Source organism: Enhydra lutris, unplaced genomic scaffold (assembly GCF_002288905.1).
Source record: "Enhydra lutris kenyoni isolate GAN:26980312 unplaced genomic scaffold, ASM228890v2 scaffoldscaffold12, whole genome shotgun sequence".
NCBI classification, from domain to species: domain Eukaryota; kingdom Metazoa; phylum Chordata; class Mammalia; order Carnivora; family Mustelidae; genus Enhydra; species Enhydra lutris.
Genome location: NW_019154096.1, coordinates 62,404,354 through 62,417,693, shown reverse-complemented (window position 1 = coordinate 62,417,693; position 13,340 = coordinate 62,404,354). Strand labels below are relative to the sequence as shown.

General features: G+C 41.5%; 1 pseudogene; it reads right to left on the bottom strand.

Moving 5' to 3' along the window:
• Nucleotides 1–4,855: 4,855 nt before the first annotated feature.
• LOC111145033 lies at nt 4,856–13,053 on the bottom strand (annotated as a pseudogene).
• Nucleotides 13,054–13,340: the final 287 nt, after the last annotated feature.

The window sequence follows — 13,340 nt, the reverse complement described above, 5'->3', positions numbered from 1 at the left end:
GAAGAAGATAAACTCAAAAGGGCGAAATTAGACCTCCATCTTACACCATATACAAAAATCAACTCAAAATAGATTAAACAATTAAACATAAGATCCCAAACTATAAAATTCCTGGAAGAAAATGGGGCAAGCTTCATGCCATTGGTCTTGACAATTATTTCACAGATATGACAACAAAACTACAGGTGACAAAAGCAAAAATGGACAAGTAGGACAATATCAAACTAAAAGACTTCTGACCAGCAAAGGAAACAATCAACAAAAAACAAAAAAACAAACAACAACAACAACAACAAAAAAACCCAACTCAGTATAAAAGTGGGCAAAGGACTGAAATGGACATTTGTCCAGAGAATGTGAAAAGATGCTCAACATCACTCATTGTTAGGGAAATACAAGTCAAAACCAAAATGAGACATCACCTCATATTTGCAAGGATGGCTATTGCAGGGAAGGAAAAAAACATTTTTTTAAATAATTTTTTATTTTACTCTTTTCAATTCTCAACTGGGACCCCTGTAACAAAGGCCAGATTAACAAGAAAAGAGCAAACAAATTATTTAATATGCATTTTTACATGAACCGGGAAGCTTCCTAAGGAAATGAAGACCCAAAGAAATGGTTAAACCTGAGTTTCTATGCTAGGTTTGATGAAAAGTTGTAGAAATATGACAAAAGCAGGCTAAGTATAGTAAACTGAAGAGAATTTAGCAAGTCCTGTTCATTCAGATTCCCCTCTGTCCTTTATTTAATCCTTCTCAGAGATAAGGATGCTGCTTTTCTCTAGGATTAGGAAGGGTACCTCTCACAAAAGGCCTTTATGACCTGCTTCAGGGGAAGGTCTAAGAGCCCTTCCTACACATACCATTTCTCAAATTCAGGTTGAAATCTTCAACATGCCAAGGTAAAGATATTTAGGGGTACTGTGTCTTGAAGCTCATTATTATTATCAGAAAAATGAAAGGATTTTGGTTATTATCAGAAATACCAAAGGATTTTGGTGAGTTTGTGGAGAAAAAGGACTTTTCCTACCCCATTGTACACAATTGGTAAATTGGTACAGCCACTGTGGAAAGGATCCCTTAAAAAATTAAAAATAGAACTACCATATGATCCAGCCACACCACTTCTGGGTATTAACTATTTATTTTAAAAGAAAATATTCTGGTAGGGCGCCTGGGTGGCTCAGTGGGTTAAAGCCTCTGCCTTCGCTCAGGTTATGATCTCAGGGTCCTGGGATGGAGTCCCGCATCAGGCTCTCTGCTCAGCAGGGAGCGTGCTTCCTCCTCTCTCTCTGCCTGCCTCTCTGCCTACTTGTGATCTCTGTCAACTAAATAAATAAAAATCTTTAAAAAGAAAATATTCTGGTACATTTTGGAAGACCTCCGTTTTCAGCATCAGCACTTGTCTTTTCCTCCCACATATACTTTTATCTCTTTTACTTAAGATTTTTCTCTCTACTTTTCTTACCTTTGTGAACAAAACCTGTTCGCTAGTGCCCTATTTATAAGGCTTTATGTTTGATGATATTTGGGGACAATTAGGTACATAGCACAGCCAGGGTGTGGAAGAGCTTAACCATTAGTGAACACATAGGAAGAAAATAGAATAATTGGCAGAAGGACTCCTAGTGTTGGGAGGAGGGAGAGATGGAAGTTTCCTCAGCTCCTCCCTTCCTTCTCTCACTCTGACAAGGGCAAATTTTCTTCCCTCCCCCAACAGGGTTCCAAACTGCTGAGTCATGTTGCTGAATAATCATGAGGCATATAACAAAATTCCAGCATATGTATTTATTTTAATTTGGCAGGGGTTGAGTATGGGAAGTGGTTGGGAGTTCTGCTTATCACATAAGTAAAGATTCTGGAAAACTCCTTAGTATAATAGATACCATTCACTATAAGAGGTTATTAGAATAAACTGAGAAACTTTCCCTAGTGCAGTGTAGCCCTTAAGAAGTGCAGATTATGACAAATTCAGTTGCAAATTAGAAAGAGTCTATTAGACCACAAGAGAAAAAGGGCTGCTGGGGGAGGGTTTTCCTGACTGTGGCATTACTGAAAGCAAGGACAGTTAAGTGGGGCTATTATGATGATTTAGCATCTCAGAACAGCCTCGGAAGATAAACACCCTTGCTTTTACAAGGGCAGGTTTGGTACACAAGAATCTGCAGCTGGAAAGGGAATTACCTAAACCTGGAGTGATGTCCGTTATTTTGCCACCATTTGGACAGTGCTAGGTGAGGGAGGGGGAGGGACAGTGCTAGGTGAGGGAGGGGGAGCAAGTGGTTAAGAGTAGAATAGGGAGACTGAGAAAAGAGTCCGGGGTCTGTTGCTGTGCTGGATGGGTGACAGAGCCTGCTTGGAGCTGGTGCAGGAGTCAGGGATGGTGGCCAGAGATGAGAGGGAGATGACATGCAGAATTCTGGCCAGGGTGGGGAAGAGGAGACAGGAAGGCAAACCTTTGCAAAGGTGGGGAGCCCAGGTGCCCAGCAGAGTACCTGGCACAGGGCACACCTGCCATGATTCCTCTACCCCTCCTCCTTTGGTTTACAAAGTTTTACTCATCTTTCAAGTACCTGGTTGCATGTCTTAAACCTGCCTTCCTCAAAGAAGCCTTTCTTGATGCCATAGAATACAGATTTGTTGCCCTTCTTAAGGCCTTCTAGGATGCTGTATGTCCAGTACATCACAGCCCATATCACGATATTGTCATGTTTCTCTTGTCTTTCAGCCTCTCTAGATTATAAGCTCATGATGGCATGAGGGTCTTGGATACAGCTGTGTGTCCAGGGCTTAGCAATAGTGCCTGACACATAAAGGTTTAAGACATAGTTGTTGAATAAGGAGTGGGAATTTGGAGGTGACCAACCAAGATGTTTTAGAAGACATCCATATCCATAAAAAAAATATTTTCCTTCATCTAAGTTTCACCATGATTGATTTTTTCACAATTTTTCTGTTTTCCAGGAAAAATGTAATGTTGAGCAAAAAAAAAAAATTTTTTAAGAGTGTTCCTTCTGGCTTATTTGGTTATATAATTAAAAGTCCAATTATTTTCCATTGTTTATGGTTAAAGGCTAGATTCTAGTCAGTGATATGAGCGATATTATATAGAGAACTCAGGATAATGTAAAACTTTGGTGAAAAGCTGATATGGGCCAATAAATTCACATCACTGAAGAGTTGAAATTTTTAGCACTTTATTTAAAAAACAATAAGAAGGGCTCTCCTATATCTTCACAAAATTTAATGAATCAGGCTTGAGTTAATGATCTACGTATTTGCCAAGGTCTGAGCGTAAGAAGCAACATCTTTTATCCCTTAAGGTAATTGTTAACTCAGAAATGTGCCTAATTAGCTAATGGACTGGTCTCTGGTATTGACATTTCCAAGGATAAATCCTAAAAGGGAAATAAGAAGTTTGCTGGGAAGGAGGAATGTGCAATTATACAATGTAAGAAAAATACCTAGATCAAGCTTTTTGTACACATAAGGTGTAATCTTTCTTGTATTCTTGGATTTTTGTTTTAGTTCTTTATATATATGTCTGTTTTAGTTCTTTATATATATATTTTTAAAGATTTTTCATTCATTTATTTATTTATTTGACAGAGATCACAAGCAGGCAGAGAGGCAGGCAGAGAGGGGGAAGCAGGCTCCCCGCTGAGCAGAGAGCCGGATGCGGGGCTGGATCCCAGGACCCCGGGATCATGACCTGAGCCAAGGGCAGAGGCTTAACCCACTGAGCCACCCAGGCGCCCCTGTTTGTTTTAGTTCTTATTTATTATTGTTAATCACAGATTAATTCTTACATTCTTCCTTTTTAAGATTTTATTTATTTCTTTGAGGGAGAGAAAGCTAAAGTGGGGGGAGGGGCAGAAGGAGAGGGAGAAGCAGGCTCCCCAATGAGCAGGAAGCCTGACACAGGGCTGGATCCCAGCACCCTGAGATCATGACCTGAGCTGAAGGCAGAGGCTTAACTGACTGAGCCACTCAGGTGTGCCCAATTCATACATTCTTGTAAAGAATCATCAGATAAATAATTCTATCAAAAGATCCCCTTTGCTACACCAAACTCACAGCCTTCTCTAGATATAATTTTATACAGTTTGGTGTATACACGTCCAGATCCTATTCTGTACATTTACATGTATTTATGTTCATATTTAGAATTACATTTGTGTTTTGCTTGTTTTTACACAAAGGGAATTGCATTGTGTATTATCTTATAAATTGCTTCTATTTGAGGTGACAGTATGTCTTAGAGATCTATGACAGTACATAAAAATCTACCTCATTCTTTTTCATTGCTGTATAATATTCCACAGAACAGATGGAGTATTTCATTTAACTGTACCCCACCTGATGGACAGTTAGTCATGTTCAGCTTATCACTGTAATAAACAACATTGTGATGTGTATATCATATTGTAGACACAGGAGAATATTTTTCTCGGAAACTACTATTAAAATGGATTGTCAAATAAGAGGATATAAATATTAAATCTTGATAAACACTGTGAAATTTTTCTCCAGAAGAGGCTGTATCAATCAATGTCAACACCCACACCAGTATATATGTCCTCATTATCTTCTTCTTCCTTGTCTTTCAAATTTATGGGAGCAAAACTGGTATTTCATTGATGTTTCATTTGTATTTCTCTGATTATAACTGAAGTTTTATGTCTCTTCATGTAGTTCTAGCTATTTGAATTTCTTTTTCTGTGAATTACCTGCTTGTATTTTTGCCTTTTTCTTATTTGTTAATAGAAAGTCTTTATATATTTAAAATATTTACCTGTTAGGCTGAAAGAAAATATTTACAACATAAATGTTATTATAGCATAATGTGTTTTTTAGATAGTTTGTGTCCAGGCCAGACTAACCTCTGAGGAGCCCTCTCAGGTCCACTGCACAAGCCCCAGGCCTGGGGATTGCCAGGCTGAGCCTTCGCTACAGAACCAAATGCTAGGGGAGGCCATGTAAGGAGGTCCGGGATGGTAAGAGGAGTGATAGCTCAGCTAGGCTCCCTTCGGTAGGAAGGTGTCTGAGTGGCCAGCCCCTCGCCAGGGTCCTCCAAAAGACACCCTCCTACATTGCCCATAGCTGCTCCGAAAGCTCCATCCAGCTCAAAAAACTCCAGAAAGCCACTCAGAAAGCTCCAGCCACTGGAAGGACCCAGCTTCATAGGCCAGGCCAGCAAGGAGGCCACAGAAGAGCTGTAGGAAGGATGGCTCAGAGCTGAGCAGTAGTATCTAGGCAGCAACCACAATGACAGTATCCCCTGGGGCTGTCTAGGTTGGTAACCTAGATGCAGTAGCATGGCCAGCCACCAGCTGCACTGGACCCACAGAGCACAGCTATTGGCCCAACAGCTAGGGTGAGCAGGGCGAAGGTGTATAGGAACTACACTGGGCCCAGCTCATCTTTCTGTAGCAGGCTCCGGAGCAGGCCAGGTAGGGCCAAATGGCCATGGATCAGCAGTCAGGGCACTGCCAAGGGTCCAGCAGCAGCTCCTCTGCCAGTCCAAGATTGGGGCCGGCCCCCGCCAGCCTCAGGCTACTCAGCAGTAGCATCAGGAAGGAGGAGGCTAGAGGCAGGGCTGAGGAATACAGAGCATGTCCCACACCCTCCTGAATGCCAGGTGGAGCCCCTAACTGGGAGTCAGGATTCCAGATTCTGGCCCAAGAGCCCTGAGCCCGCTTGGCTTACACTCAGGCACATGAGCCCAGCAGACCAGAGGGCTGGCGAGTCGCCCACAGATCACTGCCACCCATGGATTACTCTGGATCTAATTTTCTATTTTCTCAGATATCTCGCCAGTTGTCCTAAGTTCTTTCCTTGGTTACATGAAATGCCATCTCTAGAATATATTTATGTCTGGGTTCTATTGAGTTCCACTGATCCCTTTTTATCTACTTCCATTCCAATACCATATCCTGTTCATTACTGCAGTTTTATAGTATACTTTGATGTCTAAAAAGCCATATCTCCATCAGTTTCCTTTTTCTTAAAAAATTGATGTATTCTTATACATTTTCCATTCCACAAGGATTTTAGAATTAATCTGTCAGATTCCAGAGAAATTTGACTGGGAATGCAACTAAATTTTTAGATTAATTTATGAACAATTTATTGAGTCTTCCTAAACACAAACATGGGACATTTCTATTTTATCAAGTCGTCTATTCTGTCTCTCAGTAAGCTTAATACTTTTCTTCATGTTCATATCAGGAAATGATATTTTATAACTATCACTGGTATACAGAAATAGATGATAGGGAGAGGGAATCCCTCAAATTTGTTGAATTTTTTTGAGTTCTAGTAAAAAATTCAAAGAATACCTGACAAACTACTTAGATTTTTGGATAAATCCCAAGTACTATCAGCTGTTACCTCTTTCTGTCTAGTGGCTTATTTTCCATATCTTATTGCATTGTCTAGTATCTTCATTAAAATGTTGAATAGTATTGATCATAGCAGCCATACTTCTCTTGTTCCTGATTTTAGTAAGAATGCTTCTCATATTTCAACATTAAGTGATATGTGTGTTTGAGGTACATAAGTTTTCATATAGTTTGTATTCCACAAGAAAAAGCTAACGTGTGTGAGTTTGTACACACACGTGTGTACAGGCTTTAGTCTTACAGAAAGTATTAGAAAATAGTTAATTTTACAAAGTTTCCTAACCTTCAGTCACATCCATTTAAGGAGTTTCCAAAAGCATTTTGTCAAGAGTGCCCTAATTAGGTTTCCAAATTGTTTTCACATTAACCAAGAGGTAAATAAAAATTACTCCCCTTTGATTAAAATCACCAGGATGGACTTTGTGTCATTTCCTTCTAGGTTGCAATTTTGTAACCACTTCAGCTCTATGTATGAGCCCCTCCAAGCACCATTCCCAATCCCCTAAGAATCCCTCTACCACCACAGTAATGACTTAAATTTTTCAACTTCTCCTGTGCTCTATCCTCATGGGCCTGGTGGTTATCTCCCTGACCCTGGAGAACCTCTCCTATCCACATCTCCCCATTTTAAGCAGCTACTTTGATGTGTATGTGACCTGTATTTGCAGAAGCTGTCTATCAAGCAACTCATTCTACACCCATATAGTATTGCTTACTGTATGCCTGGCACTATACTAGAATATTTAGTGGGTAACAAAGGCATAAAAGACACTGCCTTTTTTTTCTACAATTTTCCCACAATTGCTTGTATTGTAATTGCATAAGAACTATAAGCAAGGGGCAAGAGGTGCCTGGGTGGCTTAGTCAGTTGAGTGTCCAGCTCTTGGTTTCGGCTCAGATGGTGATTTGGTGGGTTGTAGGATTGAGCCCCACGTCTGGCTCCATGCTCAGCAGACCCTTTGCTTGCGGGATTCTCTACCTCTGCCCCTTGCCTCACTTGCTCTCTTTCTTTCTTTAAAAACAAGTAAATAAGTCCCAAAGGGGGGGAAGAAGAAGAACTGTAAGCAAGACCAATTTCTGTAGCTAGGAAATTCTTGGAGGAGAGGCATTCTTGAATTAAGTCCTAAAAGGCCTAAAAGACATAGGTCAGCACAGAAGGTTTAAAATGTGTTTGGTTTTGAACTAATTTATTTTCATTAGTTCCAGTCTGGACTGGGGCACACATTGTCACACGTCTCCCCATATTGAAGTCCTGTTTTTAAATCAGTTTCACATAATCAGACACGTACCCATATCTCCTTCTCAATCATATCCTGGCAGGTGCCACATCTGCCTAAGGCATCTCTACAGGGTATTCATTACTATAATCACATTTGTCCTCACCTGGAGTATCTCAGTCCTTATCTAAGTGACCTCCCCATCTTCAATTTCTCATCTCTCCAATCTTCCTTAGACACAGCTACCATCTCAAGCTTAGAGAGAAGCTTCAAGGATGCCAGTCTTCTTCTCAGGATTAATGACTTTCTATTTTCACACTGCGTTTAAAATCCTTGGTGACCTCTTTTACCTCTTAACAAGAGCTGGTTTTCTATAATGCAACCACATGTAAGTGTTCAATGAAGTCTTTACTTCTGCTCACGCTGTTATATCTGCTAGAATATCTTCCACTCTTTTTATTATCCAAGGCCTAGCTTCAGTACCAAAAAAAAAAAAAAAAAAAAAAAAAAAACCAAAAACCAAAAACTCATTATTTCCATCTCTCATTAACTCTGCCTTTCACTGGTTTTTACACCCTTTAAATTATGTGTGGCAATTAAATTATAGTGCTATGTTCTGTTTTTGCGTAGCCATATTTCTTATCCTTCTTACCTAGATTGTCAACTCTGAGGAAGGCATTGTTACCTGCATCATTGCTATATTTTCTTGGGGTGCTTAGAATGCCTACAACACAAGAGGGCCTTTGTAAATTCCTTTTGGATTGAACTGATCATGCTAGATAATAAACTGAAATGATCAGAGGTCGTCATAAGTCTACCTTGGATTGGGATAACTTCCACGTATAATATCTTGCATTCATGGTCCAGAAGACTATGTATTAATAAGCTAGTTTTAGGCACTGAGAAAATCACAGTAGGAATTGTCAGCTTTTCCAACAGTGTGCCTGGACCTAACTTTTTTCTCTCTCTCTCTTTCCTAGAATAAACTACAACATTGTCCTTCCCCTTCCCTTTCCTTATCTTCGGAGAGTGTCCCAGCTTCTTCCATTGGCATTCTAATTTTAATTAAAACAAAACCCGCCTATTCATTTGGAGAATCACTTGCATTTCTTTTCTTTTCAAATTTCAATAATACTCCCTATGAGTTCCCAGAACAAGATAAACATCCTCCACCTACAAGAGCTCAGAGAGAGCAGTTCGCACCCATTTGAATGTTATTCTGAATGTTATTCAGAGATGCCTCACAGAGGATGGGCACTCCAGGACCATTACATGGCTTTTTATTCTCTTCGCCAATCCCAGAGAATCCCACAACCACAGATTGGTGCTGTGAAAAACCAGTGAAAGGGAAGTGGTTAAAAGGAACTTCTGAGTTCATTTCTTTTCTTCAAGTATTTATGAACAAAAAGTTGGAAAGAAATTCACAGCATAAGTACATTTAGAAGAAGGCTAAGAGCAGCAGAAAACCAGATGACACATTCTGGAATGGGAGCAATCAAGGTTCTATTCAATCTGTTCCCCCTACCCCCCGTGCATCAGAATAGTTTCCCCTTTGAAACTTCTTGCACAGTTGCACAGGTGTATTGAATTCACACTGATCCACACACACAAAAAAAGGCAAAAAAAAAAATTGTTCATATGTCAACAGCTCTAGAAATTTCAGCAAATTCTTTAAGATGCAAAGATTAAAAATAATCCATTGAGGATTATTTTCTACTATCAAGACAATGGCAATGCTTTTTAGCTGTAAAGAGTCTCTTGATCTGACCACAAAGTATTTGTTGAGAAAAAAACATTGTGTCTATGTCTGTGCCACATACTAGGAAGGTATATGGCTCTGCCAGGATTCAGAAAACTTATTGTAAAAGGCTAGGCAGTAAATATTATAGGCTTGGCAAATTGCAACTACTCAACTCTGCCTTGTAGCTGGAAAGCAGCCATAGACCCTACATAAACAAATCAGCATGTCTGTGTTCCAATAAAACTTTATTAACAAAACAGCCTACAGCCATGGTTTGCTCTGGGTTGGGACTATATGTTCTTTGACTACGGTGATCATATCTTTCTTAGCAACCATTGTGTCTAACTGCGTCTAACACATAGTAAGTGCCAAATAAACACTGGCAAAAAAAAAAAAAAAAAAAAAAAATCATTAGGTTAAAAACATACTTCTTGTCCTCAGCTTACCGTCTAGTTTTTTGTGGAAGACCAAAACAGGAAAATGTAGAGTAAGAACAAAAAGATCCTGGATTGTGGATTCCAGGTTAGTTCTTCACTCAACATCAACTCTTTCTACCAACTTTAATGAGAGTTTATATTTCCATATCTCAAGAACTCAATAATTATCTTAATTACTGAGATAAGATTTAGGCTTAGGCTTATATTATAAAGTCACCATATTTAATGGCTTTCCAGGTTGTTTTGTGAAACTGAACTCATGTCAGAAAAGAAGTCCCATGAAGTTCACAAGATAAAAGATGGCAGTTGGCTGGATGACCAAGTAGCCCCTCTATTCACCTTTACCTGTCACTTCTGACACAGTGCATATCCCCCATGGCATGGAAGATGAATCAGACCCCCATTGCTACAATTGTCAAAATTCTAGCTGGGCTCCTAAAAGGGGTTACCTAAAGGGGATATAGCAAGAATAGAGGCACAGTCTGAAAGTTGTGTTATTTGATATGGAATTTTCTCCCAAGCCAACACTAGGGGGAACTGTGGCTGGATCTTGATTTGGAACAAGTTGAGACTAGTATATCAGTTAGAGTCCCAAAATAAAATGGCTGGCATACGCAGGATAGTTCAAGGATAGTTCATGTACAAAGAGATTATTTACAAAGATGTGGACAGGGCATGGGAAAACCACAAAGGATGGTACAACACCCTAAGGTTAATAAGGGAAGAGAGTAACCACCCCTAAGCCCAAAGAGACCAAGGGAAGGAAGACTTATGTGAATCCAGAAGGGAAGAGTAATCTAGAATTGGTCACCATGTGAAGAACAGTGATCTTGTGTTGCATGACATAGCTAAACGGAGTTGACCCAACATGAGTCATGGGTCAAGATGAGAGTGGAAGTAATTCACTATCCTCACTTCCCTTTCTCTCTGATTTCCTACTGTAGCTTCTGATTGGCTGCATTGACCCATAAGCCAAAGGGCAAGGGTGCTTGTTGGTACGGTCCACATAGGTCAGCCTCCAGAGGCAGTGAACAGGGTGAAGGCAGTGGAAAGAAGATCTGGAGGGACAAAAAAAAGATGTCCAGCACAGACGGAGCCCAAAGTTACCGAAAGCCTAGTACACTGAGCCTGTCCTCTGTGAGGGTTGTTAGGTACACCAGGGTGGCATCAGATTGATTATTCACACACTCCCATTTTTCTCTTAAATGAGATTTTCACTGTCTACAAGGAAATGAATTGAGCAATTTTCTGTTCCCTGCAGTGTAAGGAGAATCTCTTGCCAACCACTGTCATTTAGCAGATGGTAGGTGATACTGTGAGGCCTGTTTGGCTCCTTGTAAGTCAAATGTCCAGGGAAAGAGCACTGGAGTCAGGAGTTCCAGCTCCAAATATGGCTTTGCTCCTAAGTAACTAAGTGACTGTGGGAAAGTCACTTCTCTTGGGGCTTTTCCTCATTTTCCTAATCAAAGAGAAATACCCATGGGATCTGACAACCTGTGATCAGATCCTCAGAGTCCTCTAGAAATGACTTAAAACCTCTGAAAGTTTTGCATGTGTGCATTATCAGCATTTCCTATCAAAATAGTAATGGTTCCCTCTTATCAAACATTTAACTACCAACTAGGCACTTAGGTACTCTGCTTAGCTCATTCTCTGTCTCTTCTCTCTCATGCCTTCTCTCTAGAAAATCTCATTGAATCCCCACGACAACTTTGCAGCTCATGAGTCTTTTTCTAATTTTATCATTGAGTGATTTGCCCAAGACATATGGTTAAGAAGCAGCAGAACCAGAATTCTCACCACCCTCTGTAACCCTCAAGATCATGGTCCACCTACCCCATCTTCCCTTGATCCCAGAGTCAGACACACATGACTCAGGATGCCAAATGCACATTAATTGCCCCTGTAGAAGTGGCCTCAGGGAAACATGGGAGCCCATTCTTGGAGGGACAAGGTGTGAGAGTTTGAGTGTTGAGGTCCTCCCTGATGGCTATAATGTGGGAGAGGTGAAGGAAGGATGATTTTGGCCTGAGGAAATCAAGTCCCATTGAGCTGAGCCCTAGAAGTAAAGGAGACACCTTACAGAGCAAACCCAAAGGCCAGGGAGATCTTAAAGCTGAACAGGAGTGCTTCCTCTCTCATTGAAAATGATTTTTCCTGTTAGCCTTCTATAAATTTTGTTGGACCACCTGATGAAGGAAGTATTGCCCCATTCTATAGTATGGGCTCTGGAGAAGAAGTTCCCCCACCCTAAAGGGCAAAGCCATCTATACTTTCCAGAGAGCAGAGGCAACAGAAGGTTGGTATTCTCGGGGCTATGTGATCTGGCACATTCAAGCTGCTTGAGCCACCAGAGCTTCCTGCTGGGATTGCTGCTGGCTGCCCTGCCACCAACTGGAGAGCCTCTCCACCAGGTCTCAGCTGCCCTTTGCAAGCCAACCTGTTCTGTTGCTTACTCCAAACAGGGCAAGTGGCTGAAGAGCATCTGTGAAGCCAAGATATTCCATCTGTGAACCTCCTAAGATACTCTGGAAAAGTCCAAGAAGGAGTTTTCTGACCCATCCTCTGAGCACAGTCCCTCTGAGGGAGGGAGAAGTCCCTTTGACCCAACATGCAGCATTTTTTTTACAGCCTGGTCAGTGGTGTCACCTACTGTAACACACCAGGGACACGATTCCCCTGAGGAAATCCCATTCCGGGGAGGAAATGATTTGCTGGCCTCTCTGCAAGGGCAGCAGTGACTCCAGAGTTGATCAACCCCGGACTTCAAGATGGGAGACTCTCGTGGGCACAGGCAGCCATCCAGCCAGGTCTCTCTCCTTTGTGTTGGCACAGCCACGACAACAGCAGACCTTGGCAGCCCTTCTGTTTGACCTGGATCACAAATGTGAAATGCTCTGCATGGCCTGGCGAGTCCTCTAGATTCCACTTTGTTCTGCCAGAGGCCTTCTCTGCACACTCCATCAATCCTCATAATCCCCTCCTTATTGCCTGGATGCACGGATGGCTTAGCTTGCCTCTGAGCTGCCTGAAGCCTGCAATCTGTTACCACTGCTGGTGCCAGAAACCCCAGTCTAGTCCCAGGGCAGGAGGGACTCTGAAGCTCTCCATCTGGGTGGAGAGGGATGGAAAGAGATGCTTGGCCTTGCTGCTCTGGACCAGAGAACTCTGAAGAGCTTTTTGAATAGCCCAACAGTAAGGAATCCGTTGATGGAGTATAAAACCTGCTCCTGATTTGGCCTGAGAGCCCATGCCGACATGTCAACAGGAAATTCTGGTTGCTTTGCTGAATCCCACACCTTCCTACCAATGCTAGTGATGTTGAGATACCTAGGAACTTCATTTCCTCTCTAAACTTTGGTACCTGGCTACCCGAATTGCTTGCATGGGTGGGATTTCACAGATAAAGGAACTGAGACACAGAGAGATGAAGTGACGCATTCAAGGTCACAGAGCCAGTCGGTGGCAGAGCTGGCAAGCCAAGGACGAAACAAGATTGGACCCAGCACTTATGATGAGCAACATGGGACTAGGCACGG